Source organism: Strix aluco, chromosome 8 (genome assembly GCF_031877795.1).
Source record: "Strix aluco isolate bStrAlu1 chromosome 8, bStrAlu1.hap1, whole genome shotgun sequence".
NCBI classification, from domain to species: Eukaryota; Metazoa; Chordata; class Aves; order Strigiformes; family Strigidae; genus Strix; species Strix aluco.
The window spans coordinates 1,090,275-1,106,046 of record NC_133938.1 but is presented as its reverse complement, the minus strand read 5'-3'; the positions used below and the strand labels follow the sequence as shown (position 1 = coordinate 1,106,046).

At 43.3% G+C, this 15,772-nt stretch overlaps 1 protein-coding gene across 1 annotated transcript in view; it reads right to left on the bottom strand.

Moving 5' to 3' along the window:
- Nucleotides 1-15,772, bottom strand: part of NEGR1 (neuronal growth regulator 1) — a 290,159-nt gene that overhangs the window by 156,580 nt on the left and 117,807 nt on the right. The gene's annotated exons all lie outside the window — the stretch shown is intronic.

The window sequence follows — 15,772 nt, the reverse complement described above, 5'->3', positions numbered from 1 at the left end:
TACAAACACACAATAAACATAAATATATTTTTTCTGCTACATTCTTTGTTTCTGATTTTCCTGCTGTGAGTGGTCAGTGGAGCAGCAGGTAGGAAGTCTCAGCTATTTCTGAACTGGACTCAATAATTTCATCGGAGCCGCCCTTTCTGCTCCAGTTTCAGCCCGTAAGGATCAGCAGTCAGCATGTGCACTTGTGCAAAATTATTGCCCTTTTCCTAAGCCACAACAAAACTTTGGCTTGTTTAGTTAAGGAACCAAGAGACTTTTCCCACCAAAAACTATAATGACATCTTAGTATTCAAAACAGTATTATTTTTCTTTCAAAAGGTTATTAGATTTGTCATTGCTAATCTTATATTCAAGACATCTTGTTTAAAGCAAACATACATTCAATTAGCATGGATTTCCCTGCTGACAACAACAATGAAATATGAAGTATAGTTCTACTAAATATTTTTTAAAACATCTTTGGTATGCTAGTGACTCAAACGAACGTGATTTGTTTACGATGCCATTACTTTAGCTTTTTTCAGTTATTATTAATACAATAACAGAAAATGTTGTTCTTTGGAGTATAATAGTCACCTTAATTGGAGCTTGGTGAAAAACACCCCCCCTACATCAGAGGCAGATGCACCCCAGACAGATGCCTTTCCTTCCAAGTTTTTGGCTCAAAAATATTTATCCATAAAGACTTTTTTAAAAAAAAAATAAGCAAAAAGTACAGCTGGAGAATGAAAACACGTATATCTGAAGAGTTTGACAGCATTTCTACACAATATCTTGGGGGTTTGAACATGGCACTGGAGATTGCGAGGGAATTGCGAGCTGAACACACTGGTGTAGGTACTGCAAACCGTCTGAAACTAATCAGTTGAGAAATATAAAGAACAAGGTATGTTGCAAAATCTAATTTGTAGTCCGCTTCACCATCTGCAGATTCAAAAACCAGTCGGAGTATTAAAGGTCAATGTTAATTGAAAATCTTTTCTGTAGATATGCAACCCAAAAAAAAGCCACCCAGGCGTAACAGAAGCATAACCTTCTACTAAGGTAATTAGGCACTGCAATATGCTGCTGTTGTCAATATTTTGTATTGCCTATTAGGAAACATTTGTAACTTCTCTCTAAAGTGGCTTTCCATCTTCAGTTTCTCACTTGCACGCTGGGATGAGAACAGCACTGTGATGGATACTATTAAATGACACTGACGAGTCCTAAGAACAGCACGGCGTCAAGTGTGAAACTTTGGGGAAAAAGCGGTAAGAAGCCGGTGAATAATTCTGACAGCACTCTTTAGCACAATGAAGGAAATGAGAAGGAAATCAGAGATGTTTGTTCAGAGCAGACCCCGTCGCTGGTGGAGCCAAAGGAGCACACAGGCTGGGAGGACAAAAACGGTCCCAGGAGATGCTCTGATTTTAAATGCAACTGATGGCCTTGGAGTAGCCATCAAATTTTTCTGTCGTCTGGAAAGAGGGGAGTGACACTGGTGACAGACGGGAGAGCAGGAGACAGAAGGGACGCTGAAGACCACTCCTCAATCCCATGGGGACTATAACCGCGTGCTCAACTGACGCGCGGATGAGGCAGCCTATAGTCTACTTTGTGGTGTTTGACAGTGAGAGCCATCGCCAGGCATGACAGCCGAAGGATGCTCTCCTGAACTTCAGCCAGAGCAAGGATTTTGCGAGCAGCCAGCAGAATGCACAAAAGAGCAGCAAGTTAGGAAAGAAAATTTAATGATGGGAAGAAAACCAGTAAACACCAGCAGAGCACAGGACTGTGTGAAGTATGAGAATACAAACACTGGAGATACTTCAAGTACCACCTCACCACAGAGAAGGAAATATTTGTCATGACAAGAGGGGGACTGGAGACAGGAGATGAGACCTGAGCAAAAGAAAATGGCAATAGCTTGCGTAGAGAGCCTAGGAAAAAAGGGCTGGGAAAGGGCATCCAGGAGGAACAGCACAGAGTCCCTCTCGGTGGCTGAGAAGTGAGGGATGAAAGAAGAGAGAAAGCCCACAGAAGGAGCTTTATTTCTATGAGCAGATAAAAAAGACTGAGCCTGTCTGGAGTGAGGTTAAGGATATCTAACTATGGTTCAAGAACTAAAGGAGCATTACACTCTGGTTTTCCATAAAGAATGTGACAGCCCGCATGTGGGAAAAGGCAAAGCAGCTGCTGGAGTCAAGGGCAGAGAAAAACCTTAATGGAGCCACGTTTGAGAGCATGAAACAGCAAATCCAGGAGCATGGGGGTTTTTCCAAAACAAACTGAAAGTGAAGTTATGTGACTGGGAAATCATAAATGTATCATCTACACTTAAGGAAATGCAGAGAGTGAAACAGGCAAATTTTAGGCTAACCATCATGCCCACAATAGATTTTAAGGCTTTAAACCAACTTTAAAAGTTGAAGGAAGGTAATAGAAAGTGCAACAGACTAATGGGATATTTTGATTTGATAAAGCGTTTTTCTACATGAAGAAAATCCAACAGAAGAACAGAGAGCAATAGATCTCATCTCTTTGATAAAACATTAAAATAGCACAACTATGGAAAATGTTAGGTGGGAGAAAATGGTGATTTTGTAGCTTAAGCATATGGTGGTATTGTTTAAGGGGAAAAATGACATTCCCTTTAGGAATAAGAAACTAGAAACATCAGGCTAAAATTCTTCAGAAATGGATCATGAATATAGCCATTCATTTAATTAATGGTCTCAACATGAAATCTGAAAGAGTTCTGAGAGAAACTGAATATGATATGGGATAAAAAATTGCAGTTTATATAGCAGAGAATTGGGATGTCACGAGGAAGCATCACTTTGAGGATGGAGAGCACAGCTGATGCCTGTGAACCCCTGCAGGAGTTTTGGGGGTCTGGTCCCATTCGGAGAAGGCAAGGAGCCGCTTTTAAAGTCTTATGAACATTTTCAAATTGACTCTAATGAACAGAAGACTGGGGAGAAGCAGAGGAACCTCAGTTTCACTGACATTTTTCTACAGCGCGGTTCTTTTCTGCTGGTATTTCTGCAGGAGCTGGATACAGTCAGTTATAAATGGATATTTTTGAAGGGAGCCTGTAGATTCAGTGACTGTTTACCATTTTACTTAACTCCCTCGTTTTTTACACACACATCCAAAAACATGCAAGAAAATGTTAGCACTATGGCTTCTTCCCACAAAAGAGAAAACCAGCCTTCTCCTCTCCCAGCACACAAAACCGGCCTCGAACTCCCTGCTGTCTGTGCAGCTTGTAAGGAAAAAATTAGCCTTGCTTGAATAAAAAAAAAAAAAAAAAAAAAAAAGAGATATAATAAAAGTTGACATTTTTGGTTATTAATTAAAGACAAAAGTGAAATTCTCATCAGACGAAAAAGTACCCATATGAAAACCATGCTGAGAAGGGCAGCGCTCAGGGATGCAGCTCCAAAGCATCCTCACGACCTCCTGCTCTGAAAGGCCCAAAGGTTCCCAAAAACTCCGCCTGTAAACACAGCCCTTTAGATATCAAAGCTTTCCCGCTGAGCAAAGGCAAGATACAGCACTGCAGAACGGCACATGAGACCTCTTGCTGGTTTACTTGATATACAAAGGTATTTTATCAAAATAGCTTTCTAAAACAAATAAAAAATTTTGCTTTATTAATTCATAGGTGCGTGGTTATCATGGCTAGAGACGGAAACTTGCTAAACCCAACTTTCTTCTGCACCCTGCTAATTAACAAAATGCATGCAGTATACAATTCCTGTGTAAAACATGAAAACCAAGGACTAAAAATGAAACAGATGTTTAGTTCTTGAGTAAGACTTTCAAGTTTGATGAAAAAGTAAATCACAAAAGGTATTTCTAAAAAGTGTATCTAGGAGAAAACATTTCAGTCTTGTTCAGACCCTGACTAAGCATGTTTTATTGTGGAAGTACATCGGCTTCAAACTGAAAATGATATTCCAAATAAGGTTCTTTGAAAACAGGTTAAATATTTTACCTCAGACAGGCTCCTTCAATAGCCCAAAGCAGTCTTTTCTCTACAATTACCCAAACCCCATGCAAGCTCCCTAACGCTGTGGAAGTGAACGGATTTGAAAATGTTGCAGAATTTGGCTGAAATATTCTGCACAGGGTAGCCTTCAAATTAAATAGCAGCCAAGATGCTGCATTTTCCCACTGCGCACATGAGATGCAATGGATAAAGTTCATATTTACTCCACAGAAGAAGCAATCAAATGATTCATCTCAGATTGTTTTCTGATCTAACAAATTTAATCCCTTTCTGTTTGCAAATCACTTCTCATTTCTGAAAATGCAGTTATTCCTTAAAAGTATTCAGCAGGCAACTTGGACTACACATTCATCCCCGTGCGTGACTGGCCACTGGAGGCAACGCTTCAGCACTCCAGTTATTGTTGAGGAACAGAAATAAGGACAATTTTCCCCTTTTTCCCCATTAAAAGATTTTTTTTTCCCTTTAAACAAAGGCTTGGTCTTTTTTCCCCCCCATACTTTTATAATCTTCTACAACAGAGCAGTCTTTCCACATGTTTTGTGACTTAACCAACCACTTCTGTATGGATGAACATTTGCAAAGAATAAACGCTGAGAACAACAAAAAGACCGACCCCGAGCAAGCCCAAGGGATCGGACCAGTGCGCGTGGCCTCAGACTGCAAGACCACAGCGACCCTGCACACATCCTCTGCATTTATCCCTACAATTGCATTTCTCACATCCCTGATCTTTGGATGCGCTTCTTCATTTTAACTTAGAAATGTATTTTAACATTATTTTTTAAGCTGCAGATAAGAGGTGATAACTCTGCATGATTTTCATTGCACGAACATGAACATATCTGGAAACATAATGTCTTTTTTGACCGAAATCCTGTGACAGTTCAACTCCTGCAAGACAACGAATTGCCTCGTTGCACGTGCACACTCCCCCCGTCCGTGCCCCTCTCCACGCCGCTGTGCCGGGAGGGATTGGGTCATGCTCGGTGACAACCTTAGCATCTCCTGAGTGAGGACTGGGGAGGAAAGGCAGCTACGAGGAGACAAAACCTGGTGAAGGAAACCAACGAGAAGTATGAGGAGCCCAACTGAGCTCATGCCGGGGTGCAACTCAGCTGGGCAGCGCAACCCCCACGCTCTGCACCCGGGGTGCACGTGCACAGGACAATGCTGGCCAAAGTCCTCCCTGAGAACCTCTATTGCCTTGAGGCTGCAGAAGTGTAGTTGAGCAAAATATGTTCCAAATCCTAAAACAGGAGTCACCATGCAAAATTTTACTGAAAACTTAAAATTTGGGTTTGCACTCTGGAAAGGTTTGCCTGTTAATTCTTGCAAACATTTCAGGGAACTTAAACACCAGTTTCCAGTAAACCTGAGAAGTGAGTTTGAGCAGTTTTGTTTTCATAGAATCACAGACTCACAAGCATGGTTTGGGAGTTGGAAGCGACCTTAAATATCATCCAGTCCCACCCCCCTGCCCCGGGCAGGGACACCTTCCACTAGCCCAGGTTGCCCAAAGCCCCGTCCAACCTGGCCTTGAACCCTTCCAGGGAGGGGGCAGCCACAGCTTCTCTGGGCAACCTGTGCCAGGGCCTCCCCACCCTCACAGGGAACAATTTCTGCCTTAGATCTAACCTAAATCTCCCCTCTGTCAGTTTAAACCCATTACCCCTCATCCTATCCCTACCCCCCTGATCAAGAGTCCCTCCCCCCTTTCCTGTAGCCCCTTTCAGTCCTGGGAGGCCGCTCTAAGGTCTCCCTGGAGCCTTCTCTTCTCCAGCTGAACCCCCCCCAACTCTCTCAGCCTGTCCTCACAGTGGGGGGGGTTCAGTCACCTTCCACTGCAATTCCCTCAGGATGAGTCTGAGCCTCAAGCTAAGAGCCCAACTCTTCTTCAACTTCTAGTTTTAAGTGCTGTAAAAACACTGAATAATGATGCTAGATCAATGCACAGCCCTAGATCAGTGCACACGAATCCCCGTGGGATCACGGTACTGAAGGTGCAGAGTTGCTCCTGCCCGAGATCTCAAGGGAGCCGTGGTTGGTCACTGCCCATCGCTGCCGGACAATTCAAGACAAAGCATGTTGATGTTTAATAAAGTCAAACAATAAAACATTTCTGACAGTAATATATGGGAAATAATTTACTGAAAAGATGACAACCAATAGAAACTGCAAATATTAGTGGCCTTCCCTCTCTTCCCCCTTTCCACTCCTTCCTTAAATTATGTTTATTTTTAAATTTCCTGCACATCATGGCAGCATTTTCTGCAATGCAATTTTAAAAATCTATGCATAGCATCAATTATTTTTAGAAGTTAATAATAACACTGTAGCACAATTAAAGAAAGTATAACAATCATTAAATAAAAGCAACTTTTGCTCTTTTTACCTTTACTTTGCTTGGAAAAGTATTGATTAAACTATAGCTGAACTCATAAGACAATTATTCTATTTTTAAACTTAGAAGGTTAGAAAAAAGAACAATTTATTTTTTAACTGATGATTGTAATCAGAAATTCTCTACTCAACAAGCATAAAAAATAGATTTTAATGTTAGCTGTCATATAAGGCTGAAGGTATTTTATTATTTTTCCGATCATTATTAATGGGAATGATCTTCTGTAATTTGTAAGTACAGAAAAATATAGACTCACCCAGCTTCCTTATAGTTTTTAATCCTCTCCTTTTGATACCTCCCACTTTCCTAGCTCTCTAGTCTATTATTTCCCCATAATTAAAACATAGACCTATTAATCTTTCTAAAAAACAGTTCTCAGTTGCTTAATTAAAACTGCACAGACTCTTTTTACAGGAGGCTTGGTCGTGCAGCCAGGGCCGGAGCTCCCACCTCGCTGCCCTCGACACAAACCTCTCCCGTGTTCCATGTGCCACGTGAACATTTGACATCTGCCTATCTCCAAGCAGCCGTCAACGCACTCTCTGGGGTTACATCTGGCTCGTACTTGGGCAGCACTTAAAATGAAATAAATCTTCATTCAAGTAGGACCAAAAGCTACCATTATCCTCACTTCTTGTGGAAGTACTTGACCCAGATTGCAAAGCTAAAAGGATAAGTAAGTTAAAAACTCTCTTACAAAGCTGTAGGTAAATTCAACTCGTGCAACCTGTTGAATAAACCCATCCAGCCCCACGGGCCTCCATTTCGTGCTCCCACCTCATCGGTTCCTGCTCCGCTTCCTGCCCGGGTGGGGCCGCGGGAGATGAGCACCCAGAGCCGTGGGAAAGCCGGCTGGGAAACACCACCCTGGGGCTACTGCCCAGCTGCGGAGTCATTCCAAACACAGCTCTGCCTTAGAGCAGACACCAAGGGACAGACTGTGAGACACTTCCTCTGTAAAACACATCCCCTAAATGGTAAAACACATTCCAGGTCAGAACACGACTCCATGCTGTGTAGCCTGTGTCACTCAAACCAATAATCCTGCTGCAGCTCAGGTTAAAAGTTCCATCTCCTTTACAGAGAGTCCTGGATTCCTTCTTTTCCCTGAAAACCTAAAAGAATTAGACTTGAAAACTTCTACAGTTTTATATAACTGGTGCTTTGGGTGCTGGAGGAGCTGCCGTAACGCCCACAAGGGATGACAGCATCCTCCTTCCATCAGCCTGCAGTGGGTGAGCGTTCACCAAAGCAGATGTGAAGCACTTAACAGAGTTGTTATTGCTTACTACAGCATCTTTTTTTTTTCCCAGTGAGATTGGTTTTGGCATTGAGTTATAGCCACTTTCCTCAGAACATAGAAAACCTTTGCAAAAAACAGTGTTGCTCAAATTTTTCTGCTTTAAAGGAGATTGGCTTTGAGCTAAGCGGCAAGGGGAGAGAGAAACACGAGAGTCAGGGTTCAGCCTAGAAAAACACCCAGAAGCTCAGAACATAAAATGATACATCCAAGCTCCAGAACCAGAAAATCACACAGAAACCTGCTAAGAACTTTTGCAAAGTCCTTTTACTGATGCTCTGATAAACAGGTTCTTCAGGTTCTCCACGAATTCTTATGAATAACATCTTAGAAGTTTGTTGCACTAAGGAAACTTCTCTGAGCCACAAAAATAAGTCAGGTGCAATTATAGCTGATCCTTTTACTTTTGTGATCAAAATCAGTTTTCTCATGTCTACTATAGCTCAAAGCATGGAATTCTGCATAAAAACCTGTGCAGCTGCTCATTATCATCTGAGGTTTTTTTTATATTTTATTTACGGAAGAGTCTCAGACCGTCAGGGAGCTGATGCCTCGCTGGCCAGCGATCGGGCTGGTGCACGCCGAGCCCCGCTGCCTCCGTGCCCGGAGCTCAAGATCCCCCCAGCTGCCCCCGACAGCGCAAGCGCCGGCACAAACTCCGTGTATCTGGAGCGTAAAGATGTTCCAGCCTCAGTTTCACCATTTTCTCGGGGAGTTACCTGCGCTGCCCACTGCCAGGCTGGGAAGAATGAACACAAGGACTGGGAGGTTGTGTGGGGAGAAGACTTGGCCGGTGCTCAGCTGCAACTGCCGGAGCTAAATTATCTCTGAAGTGTAGCAAGCATTAAGTACTACAGGAGAATTGCACCCAGGCAGCAAGGATATTAATAACAAGAAGGACTAAACAGAGTTTAAAAATCATAACCTTTGGAAGACTTCCCCCCCCAACGCCAAAAAGCAACACTATTTATTATGAACCATGCAAATGTTAAATTATCCTGCAGAGGGAGACTGTTCTGTCATGAATGGGACAGAAATCTGAACAGACAGTTTCTGGAAAGTCTGATAAACAGGAGCTCTGTAAAACAGGGGAGACAAGCAGTTGTTTTAAGACAGAATTTTAAATCTGAACCCCAAAACTCTGTCTCACAGCAGCCAAAACAGACCTAAAGTAAACAACGGGATTTGCTTTGCCTGGCCTCTCCGCTGTATGTCGAAGCCCTCAGATCTACCTTTAAAAATGCTTTCTGCTTAGAGAATGACAGCAGCACCCAGCCGCGATGGGATGAGGCTCCTTTGTACAGACGTGCACCTTTCCAGCACCGCTCACGTGAGGTGCTGAGCCGCCGGCCGTCTCCTCACAGCAGACACCAAACCCACCACCAACTCTCTGAGACGGCACCAGACCAGTCAGAATTAAAGGAAAGTGCTGCTAATGGATCCAACATAGATTTCAGTTTCTTTCTCTCTATGCAGTTACCAGTTGACAGTAAACATTTGTGAACTTTGCAGTGTTTACTGTAGGTCCTACAATCACTGCAAACTCTGCTCCACTATGAACCCTCATCTCTGCACATGCCCCGGCCCCACCATGTCCACCACAGCTTCTGCTCCCACCACCCCCCATCTGTTTGGCCCGTCCACCAACCCCCTTCTTCTTCCTCCCACCCTGCTACCAGTTTTCTTTCTCCACACCCAGCAAGTCCCAACGACTCCGCTGTTCTCTGTCTTTCTGTGTCAGTGGTGGAAAGAGCTCTGATTATACATGGAGGTGTTAACACGCACAAATGAGCCTTTTCCCTCTGACCTTTGCTCTGCGTGTGCGCTGCTTTTTAAGCCCCACAAACCGTAGTTGGTATCAAATCCCTTTTTAGAGGAAGTTTTCTCTTCAGGTTCAAAAGACAGAGCATGTCTTCCCTATAGAGGGGTCTCCAAAGCCAGTCTCCCTCCAAGCATGAGGAAGGGGATGTCACTGAGGACTGATCCCTGGCAGGGAAAAGCTCCCCGGGGGGAGGAATCGCTCCTGGAAAACCTTCCTTGCTCTCCACACCACAGAGAGGGGGGCTCCAGCCTTGCCTTGTCCCCCCCAGCCTCTGCTCCAAGGCATCTTCAGGCAAACAGCGGACTCCTCTGTTGCACTGACAGCAAAGGAGCTACCAAGGTTGTAGCATCTCCTCCCCTTCTCAGCTGAACAGACTAGACACACCTGAGATATTCTACCCAGTGTTTGCAGTCAAACAATTCATTTAGCACCATATCAATACACTTATTCATAATTACCTCCTTTAAATAAAGACGTTCTTCCAAACCAACTACCCTCTATTTTCTGCGACTCCCAGCAGTCCATTATATTGCTTTCTAGAACAGCAGCTCAGAACCGGAGATCTGCAAACTTAGGGAGAAACCACGATAATTCTTTAAATATTTGCTGACCTGTGGACTTTTCGAAAAGGAGCAGATAACACTATGGGCTTTTTAGCTGGCAAACTGGCTGAAATAAATGGGGATACGTGCTACCTGAATTTTCATGACTAATTAGCATAATTAACCTCCCTGCTCTGCTCCTATGCCATTTCCACCGCTCCAGAGAATCGACATACAGTTTATTAACCATGAGAACTTGTCAGATTTTTCTGCTCTATAACTGGCCACGACAAAGTTGCCAGGTACCTGCCAGCCTGCGGATTAAACAAAAGACAAGGCAGGGAGAGAAAGCAGGACCAAGCAACTGGGAGAGAAAGCAGAATGTATTGTCCTTATACATCTCCAACTTCTCTGCCTTGAGATGCTTTAAAATATTCTAGAAAATCTGTCTTCAGCTAAAACATGGATTAATCCCTAAATCTGAAACATTTTAAATGGAAAATCAGTAGAATATTAGTAATTAAAACCAAAAGTGTTTACTCCTCTACAAGATTTTAAATGTAATTTGCTCTACAGCTGATGTTGCTTGAATTTTAATCTATATGGGTTTCAACCTCAATACCTGCCAATCCACCCAAACCAGGAGAAAAAAATGCTTTCATGGGGTTTCCTGGCCTCTGAAGTTCATCAGCCATGACCTTAATGGGTATTTCCCTCCTACCACAAAGAAGTGGCTTTTTTATGTGGCAAGGGCAGAGAAACTGTTAGTATCACAACTGCAATAAACATAGTTCTTGTTTTTATTTATATGAAAATATTCCCAACCCTTTTCACAGATATATTTTCATATTAAAATGAACAAAACCATATAAAGCTAAGAATTATTTAGTTATTAATATATTATTTCATGGAAGCACATAATATTTTCTCTTTGAAGGCTCAGAAACAATATCACACAATATTATTTGTCCTGATAGTCTTGGTTTCATTATCAGAGAGTAACTCCCAGCTTAATCATATTATTTGAAATATTAAAAAGGGGCTGGCTGCTGCATTTGATATTTATTAATTCCTAAAGATTTATGATATTGAAACACTGACTTCCAGAAATTATGAAGAAGAAATTGCCAATGCAGAAACATAAGGAAACAATTCACTGGTTTTGTCTTTATTATTTTGCATTTTTCTTAAGGGAGAAGGGTCTTTGAAAATTCAAGAGCCAATCGTGTTTATTTTATAGGAATAGGTAAGTCAGCTGTTTCTTCTGATGGTAAAGTCAACCTGGATGTCAATTTTTCTCCCTTGATATTTTGCCACAGGACACTGAAACCCAAATTAAAGGAATAAAAAGCAACATAAGCTCTGAGACCATGGCAAGGCAAGGGATCATGCCTAGAGAATGAGAAAACGTCGCGTCCATGAACACACTGTGTTACTTTCCAAATTTTCAATCTCACAGCATGTTATTGAAGGATTTTAGATCCAGAAAGATATAAGTGAATTAAACCAGCCATGATACTAATTAACTGCAGTTATTTCCTTTCAGAACAGTTACATTAGTCTTTGTTTTTAATGCTAAAGTGAAACAAAGGTTTCTTCACTGACGCAATAAGCTCTGACAAAAAAATGAGGGCTTACAACGGGAGACTATTACAGTAACTCGCACTCAGGATAAAATAATGAGCGTCGGATGGCTGTTATACCCAACATCCACATAAATGCCATAATTTGATAATGAATACAGCACAATAGCGACGTGGGGCTCCCACACATTACAGAGAAGCTTGAGACGGGCTTGCAGGCAGTGGCCATCACCTGCACCCAGGGAGCAGCCAGCAGCCCCCACCAGCTTCATCAGGAGAACGCTGGAGAATCACCACACCAAATGCAAATACCCACCTGGGTTTGAGGTCCCAGCCCAGGAGAAGGGCCCGGGGTGGCTGGGGGGACCCTGGGAGATGGGCGTGTGGCCGGGCAGGGAACAGAGGGCTCCCGCGTGCACGGGCTGCCTTGATGTGAACTTGCTCTGCTTGCATCCCAACACTTACCTCCATAATGTTTTAGAACTAAACCACAAGACAGGTGTAATAGGGACAAAGGGCAAACACTATTTACCAGCCATTTAAATAGATGATAAAAGAAAAATGCAGGAAAAAACCCTCTAGACCCGTGCTCTGTGGGGCAATTCTCCATGTCACGCTGCCCAGAAACCTCATTACCAGCAGTTTGAGGCAGGGGGAGATCCCCTTCTGCTGGCGAGGAGGCTCTTCTGGCTTCCCCGGCTGCTTGCCCCGTACTGCAGCCTCCCTTCTGCTGCCAGGTTGGCCCCCAGGACCACGCGCTGCCATGAACTGGCCAACTACCACATTGCCTCCCAACGCCGGGACGTTTTATGATGTCTGCCTGAAGATTCAATGCAACTGGAGGTCCTGTCTCCTTGCTCAATAAATATAAAACTCATCAAACATAGCAAGAAAAAAATACCTACAGGCAAAGGCGTGGGTGCTCCCACTCCACAGCTGAGCTGTGATAACTTCACCTCTTCCTTTCTCCAGACAGAGCACAGGCTGCAGCTGCCCGGGCTCCAAGGATTTCTTAATATTCAGGCTTTATGTTTCACATGTTCTTCCTGAATAGGCTTTTTTCACTAACAAGGCTTAATGAAAAAACATTCTTTCCAAGTGAAAACAAGTTGGATTTTAGGATTTCCTAATAGTAATATCCTCACTATGAGTAGATAGGACACACAAGGCGGGAGATAATTGTGTGCTGTGTCATGTCCTTTATTGGATCAGTCTTGACCTGGGACTCTTCTCGGAGAAGGTAATACCAACCCTGCAACGCAATTCTCTCCAGGTTGGTTTAAGTAAAATAATGGAGTTAATGACAGAAGCAAAGCTACCTAGAGAGGTGTAATTCATCATGGAGTGTTTCATGCCATTATCTCAAAAACATACAGTGTAGTAATCACTTGAAGTAGTGATAACACATAATTGTATGCTTCTCATAAATTATAGGTGAATGGGAGTTTCAGCTAATGAGTGCCAAATAGCAGCTCAGGAACTGTAGTGATTACAGAAGATGTGGTGATGAATGCATTTATTGTTGGGGTATTACAAATCTTTTTATAGCAGAGATGGCAAGTTTATAAATAAATAACCAGCCACAGAGGTACCAGCACCTCTAACCAAGACAACTAAGTTATTAGCCTGCAGTTTAACCAGCCTCTTATACAAGAACATTTTAAAGCTTGGTGAAGACCAAACAGAGCAAAACAAAGACCACAAAGGTCCCACCCAAACCATGCATCCATGGGTACCCACGCAGTTTTGCCACCACCTGCAAAAGACGCACTGCTGGCGGATTCTCAACAGAAAAACAAACTTTCACATTGTTTCTCATGGAAAAGCATCACACACACACACAAAATATCTGAAAGCAACAATGTTCCTTTACGGTATGAATAAGGCATTGCTCAAAGGAGTCCTTTTGGCATCGGTGGCTAGCATTAGCCCTTGCAGCAGGCAGCGGGGTGGGCAAATCTGGCAGAGCTTGCCCTGCACAAGGGTGGGTATTCTCTGCAACCCCCCACAAAAGCCCAACCAGAATGTGATTTTGAATGTCGTCTTCCTCTGCAACACCATCAGAAAACATTTTTCTGTGACAACAAAAACCAGCAATATCCCTCTGGGGCTTCTCCCTCCTCTCCGGGCCAGAAGGACTGAGGGCAGCGGAGCGAAGGCAGCTCCTCGAAGTGTGTGGGAGCCCCATGAGCCCCATTTCAGGGGGCTCGCCTCCTCCCACAGCCTCCCAGCACAAAGGGGTTAGCCCTGAGGAGGAAGGCATGGATGGAGAAAGATTAAACCTGCACTTGCTGGTGTGAATGAGCTTTTCCACTGATTGCAGCAGAGGCCAGCGGGGCACAGCCTCCCGTTCCCTAGGGAGAAGTATTTCACCAGCACCATCTCAAATGTTTCTGCCAGGGTGGCTACTGCTTATTGGCCCATACATTTTAACTTATGTTTTGTCTCAATTTGCTTTTTTTTTCCCCACACTAAAGACAGGAGTAACTGTTAGCATTTCAGAAGAAAATGCATGTAAAAAAAAAAAAACAAACCAAGTAAAAATCAAACAAAAATGATGATGCGATTGCAGAGCACACAGCAACTGCTCATCGGCCGAGCTCGTACCCTGCCTCGGTCAGCAGATTGGTGCAATGGGTCAGTATTTCTGTGTTTGGAAGAATGTGAGTACTCCTTCGCTTTTTTAAATGAAAGCAACTATGTTAAAACTTGTAAAAAAATCCAAATGAAAATATTTCGGCATTCTGTACTGTATTTTGGCATTTTTACAAATGACACATTTCCTTGCAGCAATGTCTCTGCAGCCTGGCAGTGTCTGTGTGTGACCAGCCACTGCTGCTTTTTTTACCACGATGAAAATAAGCCAAAAGGCAGAACAAGAGAAGCCTCCTATTTCTCTGAAGTTTCTGACATTACCTTAGACCCAGGCTTAGCTCCTACTCCAAACTCAGAATGATCTATGACTGAGATCTTTGCTCTTTGTCAGGCAGAACAGAGATTACACGGAGGTGTACCACATTTCAGGTCAGTATATAATACATTTGGGAAAGTGCAGCTGGCAGACAAGGCCATTTCAACAATTCCATTTTTGTGAAAATATTTGAGAAGTTATCTCCATCGCTCTGCAGAATGAAAATAAAATTTTAAAATCTCAAAGGCTTTCATGAAATAGAACTCTCCACACAAACTAATAACTAAATAACTCAATTCATATGACTTCTCCTAGGGCTGATACACAATTTCATCCGTGCTTATCTCCTGGAACATTTAGTTTCTGATATACTACTGTTTGGAATATTAGTAATAAATTTAAAAAAGGGTGAATTTAATTGTTTTGCAGTCTTTCATTATAATGAATCTTTCAGGAGAAAGAAGAATGATCTCTATTTAAAAGAGGAAGACAGGGTTATAGGCGGAGCTGCGCTGGCTGACGTAAACACACGAGCTTGGCACACAGACGTCTCAGGTTGCAGTTGCCAGCAATAGCCAGATTTTTGGACGAACCTCACAGCTGCTTGCTCCATAGTACCACTACTAATAAATTAGTAACAGTAGTATTAAACATCTCCCTGGGGGGAGATCTCGGTGCGGTGCGGCCACTCCAGGCCACCCCCCTGCCCCAGGCAGCACCTGAGAGGGGCTGCGGGAGGCTGACACTGTCCTGCCCGCGCCACCGCTTCTCCTCACGCTGCTTCTACCGTGCTGGTGTAGCAAGAAAACGAGCTGTACCTTGGGAAAAAACCAACCTCACAGCTCAGGAAACACTTGTGCTGACGCTGGGCTGGGTTTACCGCTCGAATGGACTGTAAAATCCAGCCGGTCCCCACTGGAGCTTCCCAGGAACAAGATCTGCACATGTCGACTGAAATGCAAAGGGGATGCTCCACGGTGGCCCTCAGCTGTACTAGAGACTCGTGGTAAGATGTGGTGGAAACCTTTGCATCTTACACAATGCATTAATATCTCAAGCATATTTTAATAGCATCTAATGGAATAATTTTAGATAACCACCCCAAGGCATGCTGCATTCGACAGATCCCTCTTGGCAGTCCTGGTCTCTCTGTTTGTGTACTAGTACCAACAGAGAAGTGAGGACAAGGCAGATAAAGGAC